Below are 15,574 nucleotides of genomic sequence, written 5' to 3' on the forward strand. Positions count from 1 at the left end.
ACAGCAAACAAATTACTTTACATCTGGTAGCTGGTTTTATCATCCTTTTGTCCCTCATGCTGCCTCACTGATTGACACATGAGCCAGGAAGTTATTTAGAATGTGAAATGCCATAAGAGACAAGATTTTGTGAGAAAGCCTACCTTGCTCATGGCCTCGCAACAGGACTGTTCCATCTCATTAAAATATTCAGTACTGAATTTATAATCCCTTTATTATGGAGTAATTTTAGATATACAGACAAGCTGCAAAGATAATACAAGTTCCTATACCCTTCACCAAGCTTGCTCCAGCATGGGCATCTACAAAACCAGGTTCCATTTGTCAAGAAATTGGCATTGGTAGAATACCATAAACTGCAGTCTGTAGTCAGATTTCACAGCATCCAATCTGGGGTACCATCTTATATTTAGTGTATTGTATTTAAAAAAATTTTTTTTAAGCTTTTATTTTTTAAAAGTAGTTTTTCTTTCACAGCAACGTTAAGAGGGCAAAGGGATATTCCCACATACCCCTTGTCCCTACACATACATAGCCTTCTCATTAACAACCCCAGCACCTCCCCCAGAGTGGTACCTTTGTTGCAATTGACTAACCTACATTGACAGATCACAATCATGCAAAGCCCATAGTTTACATTAGGTTTCACTCTTGCAGTATATTGGATTTTAATGTTATATGTGCCCAGAGTTCTACTAAAAGATAGAAGAGAGAATTAGGTTCTCTTTGTATAAGTTTTTATACAAGGAAATAAAACACCTTGTCTTAATGTTTCTAATGTCTTGTCACAGCATATTGAATAAATGTTGGTTTTACCATTTTTCATCTTTCTATATTTATAGCAACAGTGAGAGATTTTCAATGTTCTGAAAGACATTTCTAAAGGTCCTGGAAAATGGTAGTTTTCCCCTTTGGTCGGGACCACTTTGCAGGCCATTTTCTTGGTTCCACACTGCTGTCCCGTGAGGATTGCCTGCTGCCTGGCCGGTGAGGAGGGATTTGTTGATGCCTGCTCTGGGTTGTTGTGTTGGCACAGGATACACCATCAGGGACACTGAAGTGGTGTTGGCGTGTGGTTTTGGCCTGATCCCCAAGGACACAGAGAGGACCGTGGGGCAGGGAGTGCATGCAGGGGCCAGCAGCAGTGCTGAGGGGCTCTGATGGGAGACCAGTGGGCTGACAGCTCTTGGAGGATCCAGAAGAGTGGCTGCTCCGTGTGTCTCCCAAGTTGCCCAGTACTGAAACAGCGATTGCCCAACACCCTTGGTCCAGAGTGTCCACCTGATGGTTCAAAAGAGTCTCCTGGGAGAGGTCGCTGGCACCTACAGCACTGAAGGACAGCAAGAGCTAGGTCATCTCAGATCAGCACAGGCAAGAAGACAGGGCTACCCCCAGCCCTGCCACTTCCTGGTGACAAGGAAACTGGAGGCTCTGTTCTCTGCTCTGCTTAGAGACAGAGGATTTGATGGGGTCTCTGAGCGTCCACTCAGAATGTACGCAGGTGGGTTAGGCACCCCCTTTTCTAACAGGGGCTTTTCCATTGCTGGCGGCTATGAGTAAACTCTGAATTTGTCCCCATGGGAAAGAGTCTTAAACATCAGAGTCTCATACGGGGCTTAGATATGATCGCAAAGCTCAATGACACATACAGTATAGGTGAGAGGAGACTTTTGCCCAGAGCTAGTGCCTTTGCTGTCCCCTGGCCTCTGTGTCTGCAGGAAAACCTCAGTGAGGTCTGGCCACACATTTGATCCTGCACATTCTGGGGCCATCAGATGTCCACAGCCAGGGACACCCTTGCATGACCAGAGGATGCACCCTGGTGGTTGATCTTATTCTGAGCAGCATTTGGGGTGGGCCTGTGGGTGCCAAGTTACCCCACAAATCCAGCCCAGGCAGAGTCTGGCTCAGGCATGTGCTTACTAAATACCAGCTGGGAAAGAAGGGTCCTACCAGCAGACCAGAACCATGAAGGGGGACTGGTGGAGATACTCAAGGAAGGCTGTGACCCTGCTTCTGGGGCTGGGTTGATGGTGGTTGTTGGGAGATGCGGAGTCGGACAGAGAGAGAGAGGAATGGTGATGAGCTGGAACCTGCTAGCACTCCTGTTTGGGTCTCTCTCATCTAATCACAATGACTTTCAGAAAGGGAGGCACCGCTTCACTTTCGTCTCCCAGATCATGGGCAAATTTCCTTGTGACCAGCCCTAACTCAGGTCCCCAGGGAGAATGCGTTCTGGGGGACAAAGGTCCAGCTTAGCTCGTCGACAGTCTGGGGTCCAGTCCTCTCCAGCTGGTAGCTCCTGGCCTGACTTCCATGCATTTGCCTGGCAGATGGGGAAGAGGGAGCTGGAAGATTGCGTGGACATTTTTTGAGAGGCCAGGCCTGAAGGGGGCATGTCGCTCCCATTGTCCAGTGCTGACAACATGGCCCATCATCAGCCGGGGAGGTCGGGAGTGATAAGATGTGGTCACTTCACTCTCCAGAAGAAAGTGGAGGCGGTACTGTCCTGTACTTCTCACACTCAAGGAAGTGCAAATAAGAAACAACCAGATGTGGCCATTTCATGTTCAATATTTTATACTATAAAAATACTCATTTTCGGGCTTCCCTGGTGGTGCAGGGGTTGGGGGTCCGCCTGCCGATGCAGGGGAGGTGGGTTCGTGCCCCGGTCCGGGAAGATCCCACATACTGCGGAGCGGCTAGGCCCGTGAGCCATGGGCGTGGAGCCTGCGCATCCGGAGCCTGTGCTCCGCAACGGGAGAGGCCACAACAGTGAGAGGCCCGCGTACCGCCAAAAAAAAAAAATACTCATTTTGGATGACCTCTGTTCCTCAAGCTGGGACACAGCACTCTCGGAGTGAATGGAGAACCAGGGAGTTCAGGGTTGGGCAGGAAATTAATGTACAGATGTACAGAGAGACAAACAAATTTATAGAGAGACTCCATAAACCCTGGACTTAACCCCCAAGGCCTCTTTCTTCACGCTTTCCACTGTTCTTCGTACAGACCTGTTTGTTGAAGGCACAACAGGAAAGTCAGGTAAGAATCACGGGATTGGAGATACACGAAACGTAGCTAACATTCAATTCACGAATCACTCGGTTTATTGCACACAATCAACACACAACGAGCTTAGTCAAAGTAGGGAGAAAATAGGAAAGGGGGTAATGAACCACTCCAGGGACAAGTCCCTGAAGGAGGTATCTCAGCACCAGCAGCAGTCTCTGGTCCAGCAACGGGTGTCTTGACAAGTGTGAGTGGAAAGTCGCTTCTGCTCCAACAGAGCCTCCAGCAGGTCCATCTGGAACAGCTCTCAGCAGCGTGGAGGCGGGTCCTCCAGCAAAGAGCCTTTAAGTCATTTGGTTCAGTGGTCTCAACGTTTAAGAAGTCAGTAAGGTGTCATGGTTACACCCCAGGGAGTTTTGTCTATATTAGTCACCCCTCTGTTCCCGAAATCTTTCCAAGGATGTTGCCAAACAAGCTCCTTATCTATATTACACTCTCAGTGTATTACACTCACAGTCCTGTATTGGACATTTCAAAACAACCAGTATGGAAATTCACGTTCACCACTGTGACTCCATCTTGAATTACTTAATGTAGCTTAAATCTTATGCGTTTCACACAAGATGAGTAGGAATCATAACACAAAATAAATCGTATCACAAGACCTTCCTGGGTTCCGCGCCGGCCTGTCCCTTATTCCAAGAGACTGCCCCATACTCTCCTCTGTGAGGGCTGAGAGCTAGGCAGCAGCCCCACCTCGGGATGTGGGCTCTGCCCCATTCAATGTCCCCAAGACCAGTTTCTTATGGCTGGCCTGAGGCACTCTCCCTTTGGATCACCTCTTGAGTGAAATGAGTGAACATTCCCCCTGGTAGAAAGGTCTCTGCTCACCCGTTCTCTCCAGCCTTTGGTTCCACACAAGTCCCTTTTGGTGACTGCTTTCAGGGTTTTTCTGCCTTCCTCAGACCTAGGGCCGCCCCCAGGTCCTTGCCAGCTGTCCTGGTAGGTGGGGCTGGGGGTTTCTGGGGCAGAGCAGGGGCTGTAGGGGCAGCCCTCCTGATCAGTGTTGCCCCCTGTGCAGTGAGCTGCTTGGGGGAGGAGTGAGCATCCCCTTTGGAGGATGGATGGGCAGAGGGAGGACGGTTTGGGGCACTTGGCCTTCCCCTGAAGAGCCTCTGATTTGTGAAGCTATTCAGGGCCATCGAGAGTGAATGACAGAATCTTCACCATTGTTACCAGGGAACCCTTCAGGGTTGAGGAAACAATTTGGACCATTGGGTCACTGATGAAATAATTGGATAGAGAAATAGGAATGTGTACCATTAATACCCTGTAGTCACCTCTTCACTTTGGGCTGATGCCCCCTGACCTTAAGGTGATGCCCATTTCCTGATGACCATATTATATCATTGCATAACAGATCTATCTATTATTGCGTAACGAAATGCCCAAAACCTTAGTGGCTTAAAAAGACCGTAAACACTTACCAACTCAGTTTTGGTGGGTCAGCAATTTGGATACAGTTTATCTCTGGCTTGGGGTCTCTTGTGAGTCTGCAGTCTTACCCAGAGACTTGACTCTGGGTAATTCACTCCCTCATGGCAAGTTGGTGCTGGCTGTTGGCTGGGGGCCCAGCTCCTCCACATATGGGGCTCTCCTCAGAGATGCTTGAGCACTATCATGACATGGCAGCTGGCTCCCCCAGAGCAACTGACCCAGGAGAGAAAGGCAGAAGCTGCAATGTGATGGGTGACCTGGCCTCAGAAGTCACCCTCGATATTTCTGCAGTGTCCTATTGGCTGCATTACGGGGTCAACCCTATTCAAAGGGGGCATGGCTGCAGAAGAGTGGGATCACCAGGAACCATCTTGGGAGCCGACTGCTACAAGCACACTCCTTGTTGGATGGTGTCACCCCCCAGTGGAGACCCCCATCTCAGGGTGAGAGGGCACTTCACCCCAGTTCTGCTTTTTGGCCAAGCCCCGCCACCACATGACCTTTGGGTCATTATACCTGGTCTGCTGCTGTGCTGTCAGAGTTCATCTCTGCTTTCTTAGGTCAGTTCTGTACAGCAGAGTCTGGGCTTGGGTCTCCATGTCCTGATGGAGTCTCCCTGCCCCTCTCTTGTCTGAGGGATGTCAACAAGGGGAAGGGCTGTGCTGGAGGATGGTGGCAGGCATTGTCCTTCCCAGCCTGGGCTGGAAGCATTCCAGTGGTCAATCTGCCACAGGCCAGGCTCTCGTTCCTCACAAAAACTCCAACCACGCATCCTGTATTATCTCCATTTTAAGAGAAGAATTGGAGCTCCGAGGGGCTCAGTGATGTGTGGAGGTCACACAACCTGTGAGCCAGGATGTGAAGCCAGGTGCCCCTGAAACACAGGCCACCCTGTCTTCTGTCACCTTCTGGCCAGGCTACTCTGAGACCTCAGCAAAGGCTGGGGGCCAGATGGAACTCATCCTCACCTTGGTCTTCAGATTCCTGGAGGGAGATGCACCTATGTATCCTAGAGCTGGGCCTGGGTCCAGGATGGCCATACTCCTAGGGTCTGGCGCATGGTGGCTTTCACTGCACTTATTCATGGAGGTGAGTGAGAGCTCATCAGAGTCCTAGCTGTACACTTCTTCAGATCTTTGGTTGAAAGGAAGACTATCTGGAGGTGAAAGTGGGTAGCATGTCTCAGCCTACCCCCTCCCAAACAACGGGTAAATATTTAGTAGAACTGAGGGCGGAAGCAAGTCCCTTCTCCAGCTGGTGTGGGCATCACTTAGGAACTCGTGGAGAAACATGGCTGTGTGCTCTGCCAAGGGAGGTCAGGGTGGGCTGGAGAAATGATCTCATTAAATGGCCCTTTCGATGATTTCATTCGTTACACTCACATGATCCCTGTGTGTTAGGCACTGCCTCTGAGGGGGGCTCTATGGTGACACCCCTGCAACAACAAGGAAACTAAGGCCCAGAGAAATTGCTTTGTTTTTTAAAAAGCATGTAAGCCTGTATGAAGAATCCATCATTTAAATTAGGTCAGAATTCGTGGTCTAAGCCTTGTAGGAATCCTGTATCTTTATATATTTACCTTCACCCTAGAAGTCATGGAGCCCTCCTTGTGGGTGCTGGATTGGGCTGGAGCATCTGTTGTGGAACAGGTCTCCTCAGGAAGTGGCGGAGGACTGGCTTCACCCCTGGGAGCATCTTGAAATAATCTGTTTTCAGTGGGACCTCTCAATTTTCCAACCGTCTGTGGCCATTTTCACCGTTCCCACCAAAGGAGACCTGAAGAAGCCTCTGGGGGCCCATTGGGCCCTTTCTTTGATCTAGGGGCCACTGCCTGTGTGGTCTGGGGCCAGCCCCACCGCTCAGGCACTGAACCCACTGACGATCCCACTCTGAGGGTCTGAGCGACAGGCGCCTGGAGGTCTACTTAGAAAAACCCACAGAGGCAGAGGCAGAATGGCTGCAGCCTCCACGCCCAGAACAACTCAGGGACACCCAAGCAGCCTGTTAAACTTTAAACCAACACAGGCCAGGCTGGCCTGGGCCTTGGACAGCGTTCCAGCCGGTTTGGGCTGTATTTTTGCAAATAAGGCAGGGGGAGAACCAGTGAGCTTGGATGTGTGATAGTGCGGAAATGCAAATGCACTGTCGTTTAGTGACCCATATTGCGAAAACCAGCAAAAGGAAGTTGTGTTTTGCTGCTGCCTGAAGTCAGTCCTGGAGAGAAGTGTGTGTGCCGCAGAAGACAGGTGAGTGGTGCTGGCTTCGGGGTCTTCGCCAGCCCTGAGAGGCTGTGCTGGTCCTGTAAGGGGTACTTTCAGGGTCAGGGGAAGTTCAGAGCAGGACCCATTCGGGGTCGGATGTTTTCAAGGCAGGAAGCTGCCGTGATGGCGCTGAGTGATGTCTTGTGTCCCTTTGTCTTCCTGTGGTGCCTCTGGCATGTTGTAACAAGTCAGGTTATTGTGGGCATCATCGAACAGCAAACAAGCACACTTGCCAGGACAGTGTTGGGTGTCATCTGCAGTGGCTTAGACTCTAGCAAAGATGAACCTGAGGCCAGGGTCCCTGAGTAGGCTGGGCCTACGGAGGACGGATGAATGGTCCCAAACACGGTCCCTAGGGGGCCAGGCCTTTCCACATGGTGAGGCTCCAGAAGATTCCTCTGCAATCTGCATTTTAGGTACTGACAGACAGGGCCTGTCCATGACAGTGCTACTAGGAAGGAAGGCCAAGCCCATCAGGGTCTCCTCAGAATCCCACACTGTGCCCAGATAGTGCAGGGTGGTGGGCAGACCACCTGTGAGAGGCTCGCAGACTGGGGGAGGCTCATGGGCAGCCATGGGGTACCAGAGGCAGCCGTGTTTGTGCCCGTTGTACAGAGCAGACACGTTCTAGGGTACGACTGCACCCAGAGCACTTGGCTCCCAGGACCCTCTGGGGTTTGTAGTGTGGGAGTCCCTGTGGTTGCTGACAATCAGCCCATTTACAGCTTCTTGCAGTCGGTGAGGTGCTGTGGAGTCCCCTTGGGAGGTGGAAAGTTGGGCCTGGGGTTCTCTGAGACCCCACTGGAGAGGGGAAACTGAGCATGGGGCAGCAGGTGGCTGGTGCCCTGCTGGTGTTCGTGGCCAGCTGGGACGTTTGGCTTGCAGCCCCTCCCCCAGCTTGTGACTTTGGGCAGATGCTTCGACCACTTAGCTTTCCTGTATGTGAACTGGGGTCTGAGTGGTGCCGGGCTCCGGAGGTGAGCACAGCCCCCTGGAGGCTGGGTGTGCTTGGGGCAGCTCTGCTATTATTCGGATTAGTCCTCAGACAAAGCCCAGGGTGACCTTGCTCCGCTGTTCTTTCAGGAGAGGAAACTGAAGGTCACAGAGAAACTGAGGCCCACCGTTTGCCCTAGACCATGGACTGCAAGACGCCAAGCCAGGCAAAGTCAAACCTTTGGAGCCTGACAGCTTGACTGGCAAGTGACCCTGGGGCTGGGTGGGGCCGGGCGCGGAGGGGGAGGAAGTGGTTTGTCTCCAGCTGGTTGGGTGCAGGAGGCCAGAGGCCCTGGTTCCGCTCCTCGGGCTGATGTCTGTCTCCGCACAAAAACCAGCACCTCCAAATATGCAGTGCCTCGCAAAGCTGGACAAGGCTGTGTGCTCTGCACACACAGAAGCCTGGACTGTGGTAGGTCTGTTGGGGTTAAAGCTGAGATGTGGTAGTGAGGCCCCAGAGGAAGGGTGAGGCTTTGCTGCCCGGAGCCCCTTGAGAACCTAGGGTGGCGGGTGTCCCTGGACCCAGAACAGTGACCATGGAAGAGTCGCTGATCCAGTGCCAGGAGCACCTGCCTTGCTGCATCATTGCCACCTTCTCCAGGTGGGCTCTGACGACCCCCCTGACAGATGAGGAAACAGGTCCATGAAAAAGTGGGTGAACATAGGGGTAAAAATGTAACCTTGGGGCAGTACTAACCATAGCCGAGATGTGAAATCCAAACCTGGATGGGGTGTCACTCACTTGCATGACCCCCTGGCTACCCACAGCTATGAGATCCATCCTGGCTCCAACCACCAGGTCCCATCCCCTCCCTTTCTGGGCTCACCCACCTAGGCACACTGTCAGCTCTTCAGATGGCCTGGCTGACTCTTATTTGCTTTGTGCTCTTCCCTCTGTCTGATGCTATCTGATGCTGTTCCCTCTGTCTGGGACACTGTTCTCTCTGCCTCAGATGCTGTTCTCTCTGTCTGAGATAATGTTCCCTCTGCCTGGGATACTGTTTCCTCTGTCTGGGACACTGTTCCCTCTGCCTGAGTTGCTGTTGCCTCTTCCTGGGACACTGTTCCCTCTGTCTGAGACTCTATTCCCTCCGTCTGGGATGCTGTTTCCCCTCTTGGGACATTGTTTCCTCTGTCTGAGATGCTGTTCCCTCTCTCTGCAATGCTGTTCCCTCTGTCTGAGGCTCTGTTCCCTCTGCCTGGGATGCTGTTTCCTCTGTCTGTAATGCTGTTCCATCTGTCTGGGATACTGTCCCCTCTGTCTGAGCCCCCATGTGTGATGACTGGTCACCTAGGTCCCCAGTGAAGTGGATGGTGGCTGTCCTTACACATCAGCTCTGGGGGTTTTGGTGGGGCCCACTTGGAGCCCCTCGGTGCCCAGGACACAGAGCTCTTGCTGGTGCAGGTGTGTGGCTTTAGGAAGGTGAATCCATTGTCTGGGTGTCCCTTTCGCTGTAATTACCTAACAAGGTCACTGTGAAGTTAGATGAGACGACCGTGGGGCTGTCGAGCGATGGACTGTAGGAGGTGGGATTTGACCTTCTGTAATATTGATTTGCATTTTATATTTTCAAAATTTGGACTCAGCCAGAGGACATTTTTGTATGGTTATGTAAAAGTACATATTAGAAGGGAAATAAGACCGCTTGCGATGCCGATTCAAATTCATCTATTCACTTTCTCACCGAACATGCTTACTGAGTCCTGCTGTTTGCCAGGTGGGGGACCATGTGAAGGAGGTGAGATTTCCACCTGTGTGGGCTGCAGCCAGTGGGGAGTGGAGGTGGGAGGTGTGGGTGAGCCTGGAGGAGTAGCGGGGATGGAGGAGGGGCGGCCTCATCTGGGGATGGCCTGTCACAGAGCAGGGAGTGAGTTCAGGGAGCTGCGCCAGGCTGTTCCTCTAGAGGGAGCACCTTGCAAAGGCCCCTGAGGTGGCTCAGTGTGGAAGGAGCGGCAGAGTTACATCTGTGCTCAAGGATTTCAGTGTCAATCGGAAGCTGTTGGAAAGTTCTTATCTGTTTTGTTTCATTACTTTTTTAAATAAAAATTTCAAACATAATCAAAAGTAGAGAGAAGTATGTAGTGAGCCCAGGGTGCCCCATGGAGGAGGTCAGAATGGAACAAGGAGCCCCCCTTGCCCCACCCCAAGTGTGGGCCTGGAGGTCTTGGGTACTGCAGAGATCAACTTTTTTCCCCAAAAGCTTTATTACAAAACATTTCAAACATACAGCAAAGCTCCAAGAATTTTACAATGTCCCCTCCTGAGATTCTATTTGCTTTATCACACATCTACCTGCCTATGCAAGGAAGGATTTATTTTTTATTTCAAAGGTTGTGACTTTATTTTTATAGTTGCTTTTAATGTATGGTAATGTACAGTGTCTGTAGTGTTTATATTTATACTCCTTCTAGATGAAAGTAAAATAAAAACAGAAACAAAATATGAAACAGAAATAAGTATAGAAAATTTAAAAATAGGAAATAAAGAAAAATATTAAGTAAATACATAAGTAAAAAGATTAAGTAGAAACAGTGCAGGGACTTCCCTGGTAGTCCAGGGGTTAAGACTCCATGCTGCCAATGCAGGCGGTATGGGTTGGATCCCTGGTCAGGGGACTAAGATTCCACATGTGCAGTGGTCTGTTTCCCAGGCACAACCACCCTGCGCACAGTGCAGCCCTGCATGTAACCCCTCTTGTCATAGCTCCTTACACGGCACCCAGTGCGTTCCCTGAGTTTCTGGCAATCCAGCTCTGGGCACACGTCATCACTACTGGGCTCATTGTGTGATTTCACACAACTCCTACTGCAGCTGAGCAGGCCCTGTGACAGGGGACCTGGGAGCTTCAGGCGATGCTAATGGCTGAAGACCATCACCCTGGTGAGGTGTCCTGCCCATGTTTGTCATTTAGGGCCACTAAAAATGTATGACATGGCCAGTTGAGGGTAGAGTGTTGTGCACTGCCTCAAGCTTTAAGAACCTTTGCAGGACTGTTGTTGGGTCCAATTTTACAGACAAGGAAACTGAGGTTTGGGGAAGTTGAGCTTATCTCTGGTTACCGGGTCAATAAGTGGTAGAAACTGATCGCTCTGGATGCAGGGCCTCAGGCCCACTGTGCTGCTGCCTCCCTGGATCCACACAGGAGAGCCAAAGATGCATCATGCAATCCATGGGGGCTGTCATGCCCCCATAGGCCCAAGAAGACGACCTGGGGTCAGAGCAGGGAGGAGTCCAGGCAGGGCCTCTACATAGCTGGAGTTGGCTGACCCTCCCTGGTGGGCAGGGGGCTCTAGCCCTCCCACCTCCCTCCCAGTGAGGCACCTGTGGTCTCAGGAGTGTAATCAACCGGGAAATCATCCTGCATTTTCCCCACAATCATTTATTGAACCTCTAATAATGATACCCATGTTCTGTGCTGGGCCATGAGCTGTCTCTGAGCCTCACCTCGTCAGGTGGGGGACCAAAAGACGGTCTGGAGGCCGAGGTCAGAGCCAGAGCCACACAGAGCGTGGGCCACAGCCCAACCATCCAACCACCCCCCAGGTCTGTTCGAGGCCCAGCCCTGGGGGCCGTGTTTCCTGAGGAGTAGCGTGGGCAGTGCAGGGTGACGATGCATCAACAGCGGGGTGAGAGGTTTACAGGCAGCTCTTGCTCAGGGCCAGGCCTCTCCACAATCGCACGTCACTGTGGGCCTCGAGGCTTCCGGGTGGGTGAGTGGAGAAAAAGTCTGGGTTTGAGGCCCAGGGTGACAGGAATGCAGGGCAGGGAGTAAGTTTTCAGTGCTTTTGAATCACTGTCACTTTGACCCTAATTTACAGAACTTTCTATGCAAACCTTTCTGAAATGCATTCCTTTTTTTAAAAACTTTTTTATTTTTTACTGTGGTAAAATACACATAACATAAAATTTACCGTTTTAACCACTTTTAGGTGTACAGCCCAGTGGCATTAAGCACATTCACGTTGTTATGCACCATCGCCACCATGCATCTCCAGAACTTTTTTATCATTCCAAAATGAAAATCTATTCCATTCAGTACTAACTCCCCATTCCCCAGTCTCAGCTCCACCATTCTACTTTCTGTCTCTATGATTTGCCCCCTCCAGGTACCTCACACAAGCGGAATCTTAATATTTATCCTTTTGTGTCTGGGTTGTTCCAGACACACACTTCCTCGAGGTTCATTCATGTTGAAGTAGGCTTCCACCTTTTGGCCACTGTGAAAAATGCTGCTCTGAACCTTTGTTCACATGTGAACAGGGGGCAAACATCTGTTCGAGTCTCTGCTTTCAATTCTTCTGGGAGAAATGCGTTCTTGAGGACATAAGGGATTCATGTTGGAATTTGGTGTTGAAACAAATGCAGCTTCTCTAAGAAAAGCTGCAGCACACCTAGGAGCGTTAGGACCCCCACCTACCTCACACCCCCGCTGTCCAGCCTGCAGGCCCCTGCCCACTCACCAGTATCCCAGTACTAGAACGGACAGGTAACTTTTGCTTCTTTTTTGTTTTTCCATAATATCTAAGTTTTCTTTAAAAAAAAATGACCCATCACTCATGCGGTTTAAAAAAATAACAGTAACTTTTTAAACTGATGGTGTGAACTGTTTGGGGAACATCTGAGCAGGGCGTCCCAGCAAGCTGGGATGGTGCTGTGCTGATCCGTCTCCTTTCCTCCCCACTCTGCTGGCCCCATCCCGCCCCGAGGTCCCATTGACCCCAGCGAATTTTGAAGCATGTGGCGCCCCACAGTACCTGTGTCCATCTCTGTGTTCTCAGCACACAGGATGGAGAACGCAGACTGTACCAGCTGCAGCCAGAGCACTTCCCAGGCTGAGGCCCCAAGGCAAGTATTGCGCTTCTGGATCCTGACACTGGAGTGCAGGCACCCCTGGGTCACTGGGCAGCTTTGCTGACATGTCATTGATTGCTACATCTGGCATGGCCAGCGCAGCCAGAGCTTTGTCACTGCTAATACAGCCTTGTGGGTTTCTGCAGCCTTGTCTCCCAGCCTGCAACCTGCGTGCAGGTGTGTGCAGCCCAGCAGTTTCTGGTATTGCCCTATGGTGCTTTCAGTATTGTTTGGATTACCTCCTTCACGTAACCAACCACCTGGACATGGTAGGGTAAAGAGCAACCCCACCAAGGATTGTCATCTCTCATGATTCTGGGGCTCGTGGGGTGCATTCCCATGGCTCTCACTCAGGGTTTCTCTGGGACTGTCGCCAGTGAGGGCTGGAACTGTTTCAAAGTCTTCTTCTCAGGTTCACACATCTGATGGCTGCTGCCAGCTGTCAGCTGGGGCCCCACGTGCTGGGGCCACTAAGCCATGTCAGTGACAAGACACTGAGGTCTCTGCCCACTTGGGGCCTCCAGGGTACCAGGTGACAGGCAGCAAGTGAGATGGGCATAATGGTGGTTTTAGTGGGGGTTCCTACACTGTTTCCAAGGTGGGGACGTCCAGCGGCAGGTGGAGCGGACTTGTGGCCCATCTGTAAGACTATCCCTGCCCATCTCAGGCAGCTACCAAGTGGTTCAAAGACTCCAGGGCAGGCACCACAGCATTCATGCTACCCCATCCAACTGGCTACTGTGGATGGAGCCACTTAACGGTCCACAACGCACTGGATAGTGGGGCACATTTAATTTCTCTGTACTTCTCCAGTCCCCACACCTCCCCCAGTCCCAGGTTTGGGGCCTTTGATGCTGGGTGGTGGCAGCCTCGGGTGTCAGGGGCCCTGGGTCCTGAGTTCGGCAGCAGGCTCAACTCACCTAGGGTGGGATCCCTCAGCTCAGGGCTTCTAAAGGGAGAGCTGAGTGGCTGGGAAGACAGAAATGACAAATGCTCCTTGGCTCCTCTGTGATTACACGTCCCTGGCCTTGGGCATGTCAGAATGAGCCCGGAGCCCAGTCCAGGGGGTTCAGAGCAGCATGTCTGGGGGACCCAGCTCCTGGGTGCTGATTACCCCAGGCCAGCATGGCCAGGGTCAGCCTTGGCGTCCTTGTCTGAAACATGGAATGTCACCCACCTTGGTGATTGTGACTGAGCAAGGGTACAAAAGCACACAGCACATCTCCTGGCACATGGAGTGTGTGGGCGTGTATATATAATTGGATATGTGTTTATATGTATTTGTGTATGTGTGCATGTGCATATGTGTGTACACATGTGGAGGCATGTGTGTGTTTATATGTGTGTATGTTGGGCACCCTTGGACATGTGTTTCCTCTCCCCCAACCCTACCCTAGCCTCCGGCTCTGAGCAGTGTGGAGGGGAGGCTGGAACTGGACTGGCCTGCCCTGCACTCACTTTGGCCTTGGACAGGCAGCAGGGAGACCAGTCCTGAGGTAAGCGAGGCTGTGGGCTGTATCCTGTGGCTTCCCAAATCAGATCAGAGGGTCGCCTGACCTTTAGGAAGGTTGCTCTGCAACGAGGACCTTCCTCCACCACGTACTCTGCTCCCTGGAGGATGTCTTTATGCTGAGCCCTGGGCTTCCCAGTCTGGCCGAGCATGGTTCAGCTGCCCTTGCACTAAAACCCTTGGAAGATAAGATGGTCATGGCTAAAGGGCCTCCAGAGGAAAGGCACACCTCCTCCCTTTGAAGGGTATCCAGGCAGGCCAGCCTCCCCAGCCTCTGGGCCTGCCACACCCCTCACCACCCTCCTCTACATGATTCATTGTCCCTTCTGTAACAAGGAAAATGACACTTGGTGAGTGTCAGCAACTCACCAAGTTTGCACAGCTCAGAGGTATCACCTTCCACGGGGTATAATCAACATACAATTAACTGTATATGTTTAAAATGTACAACTTGACGTTTCAACATACACATATACACCTGTGAAAGTGTCGCCACTGCCAAGATGATGAGCATAGCTGTCACCCCTTGAAGGCTTCTCTGTGTTCCGTTGTAACCCCCACACCACACCTACCCCTCCTTCCAGGCAACATCCTGCTTTCTGGCAGCACCTGTTAGTGTACATTTCCTAGAATTCTATGTAAATGAGAAAAAAGTAGGTGCCTTTTTTTTGTCTGTCTTCTTTCACCTGGCATGATTATTTCTAGATTCATCCATGTTGTTCAGAAGTATTCTCTTTTCCCCTCAATGGTTGAAAGATTTGTGTAGAATTGGTATCAATTTTGGTCATTATTTTTCTCAAATATTTTTCAGGCTCACTCCTTTTTTGAGACTCCACATATATATTCTGGTTACACAGATATTATGCTGCTTAAAGTTTCTCCACATCTCACAATTCATTCTCGCTCTTTCATTTTAGATAGCTTCTACTGTCTCTCTAAACTCACTAATTTTTCTTCTACAATATCTAATCTGCCATCAGTCCCTTCCAGTGGGTCTTGATCACACACTTTGTGGTTTTCATCTCTGGAAGTTGGATTTGCATCTTTTTTTTATTCTTCATGTTTCTACTGACCTTTTAAATATAATGCGGGTAACTGCTGCTGCCTTAATGACCTTGTCTTGTCTGGTAATTCTAACAACTGTATCATATGTGGGTCAATTTCAACTCACTGCCTTTTTCTCCTCACTATGGGTTGTGTATTCCTGCCCTCCGTGTCTGGTAATTTTTGGTTGGATGCCAGACACTATAAATCTCACCTTACTGGATGCTGAATATGTTTGTGCTCTTATAATTGTCCTTAGGCATTGTTTAGGGAGGCAGTTAAGTCGTTTGTAAACAGATGGACTTTCCTGTTAAAATTCATCAGTATTTGTTAGGTGGGACCTGAGCAGAGCTCACCATGGGGCTAATTATGCCCCACACTGAGGCAAGACCCTTCCAAGTTCTCTAA

The 15,574-nt window shown here is 50.8% G+C and overlaps 1 protein-coding gene across 6 annotated transcripts in view; it reads left to right on the forward strand.

Moving 5' to 3' along the window:
• Positions 1-6,675: 6,675 nt before the first annotated feature.
• FGD3 (FYVE, RhoGEF and PH domain containing 3) overlaps positions 6,676-15,574 on the forward strand; it is a 45,568-nt gene continuing 36,669 nt past the window's right edge. For 2 of the 6 annotated variants that reach the window (XM_022564529.2, XM_022564530.2), the window contains exons 1-2: positions 6,679-6,752; positions 7,851-7,963. The gene's annotated coding sequence lies outside the window, so the exon portion shown is untranslated. Of the gene's footprint in view, positions 6,753-7,850; positions 7,964-12,402; positions 12,607-15,574 lie in introns of those variants that run through there. The other 4 variants (XM_089912976.1, XM_022564531.2, XM_089912975.1 and 1 more) reach the window with 4 other exon arrangements.

This window comes from Delphinapterus leucas, chromosome 6 (assembly GCF_059928025.1).
Source record: "Delphinapterus leucas isolate spDelLeu-1000000601 "Yukka" chromosome 6, BTC_Dleu_Yukka2, whole genome shotgun sequence".
In the NCBI taxonomy this organism is placed as follows: domain Eukaryota; kingdom Metazoa; phylum Chordata; class Mammalia; order Artiodactyla; family Monodontidae; genus Delphinapterus; species Delphinapterus leucas.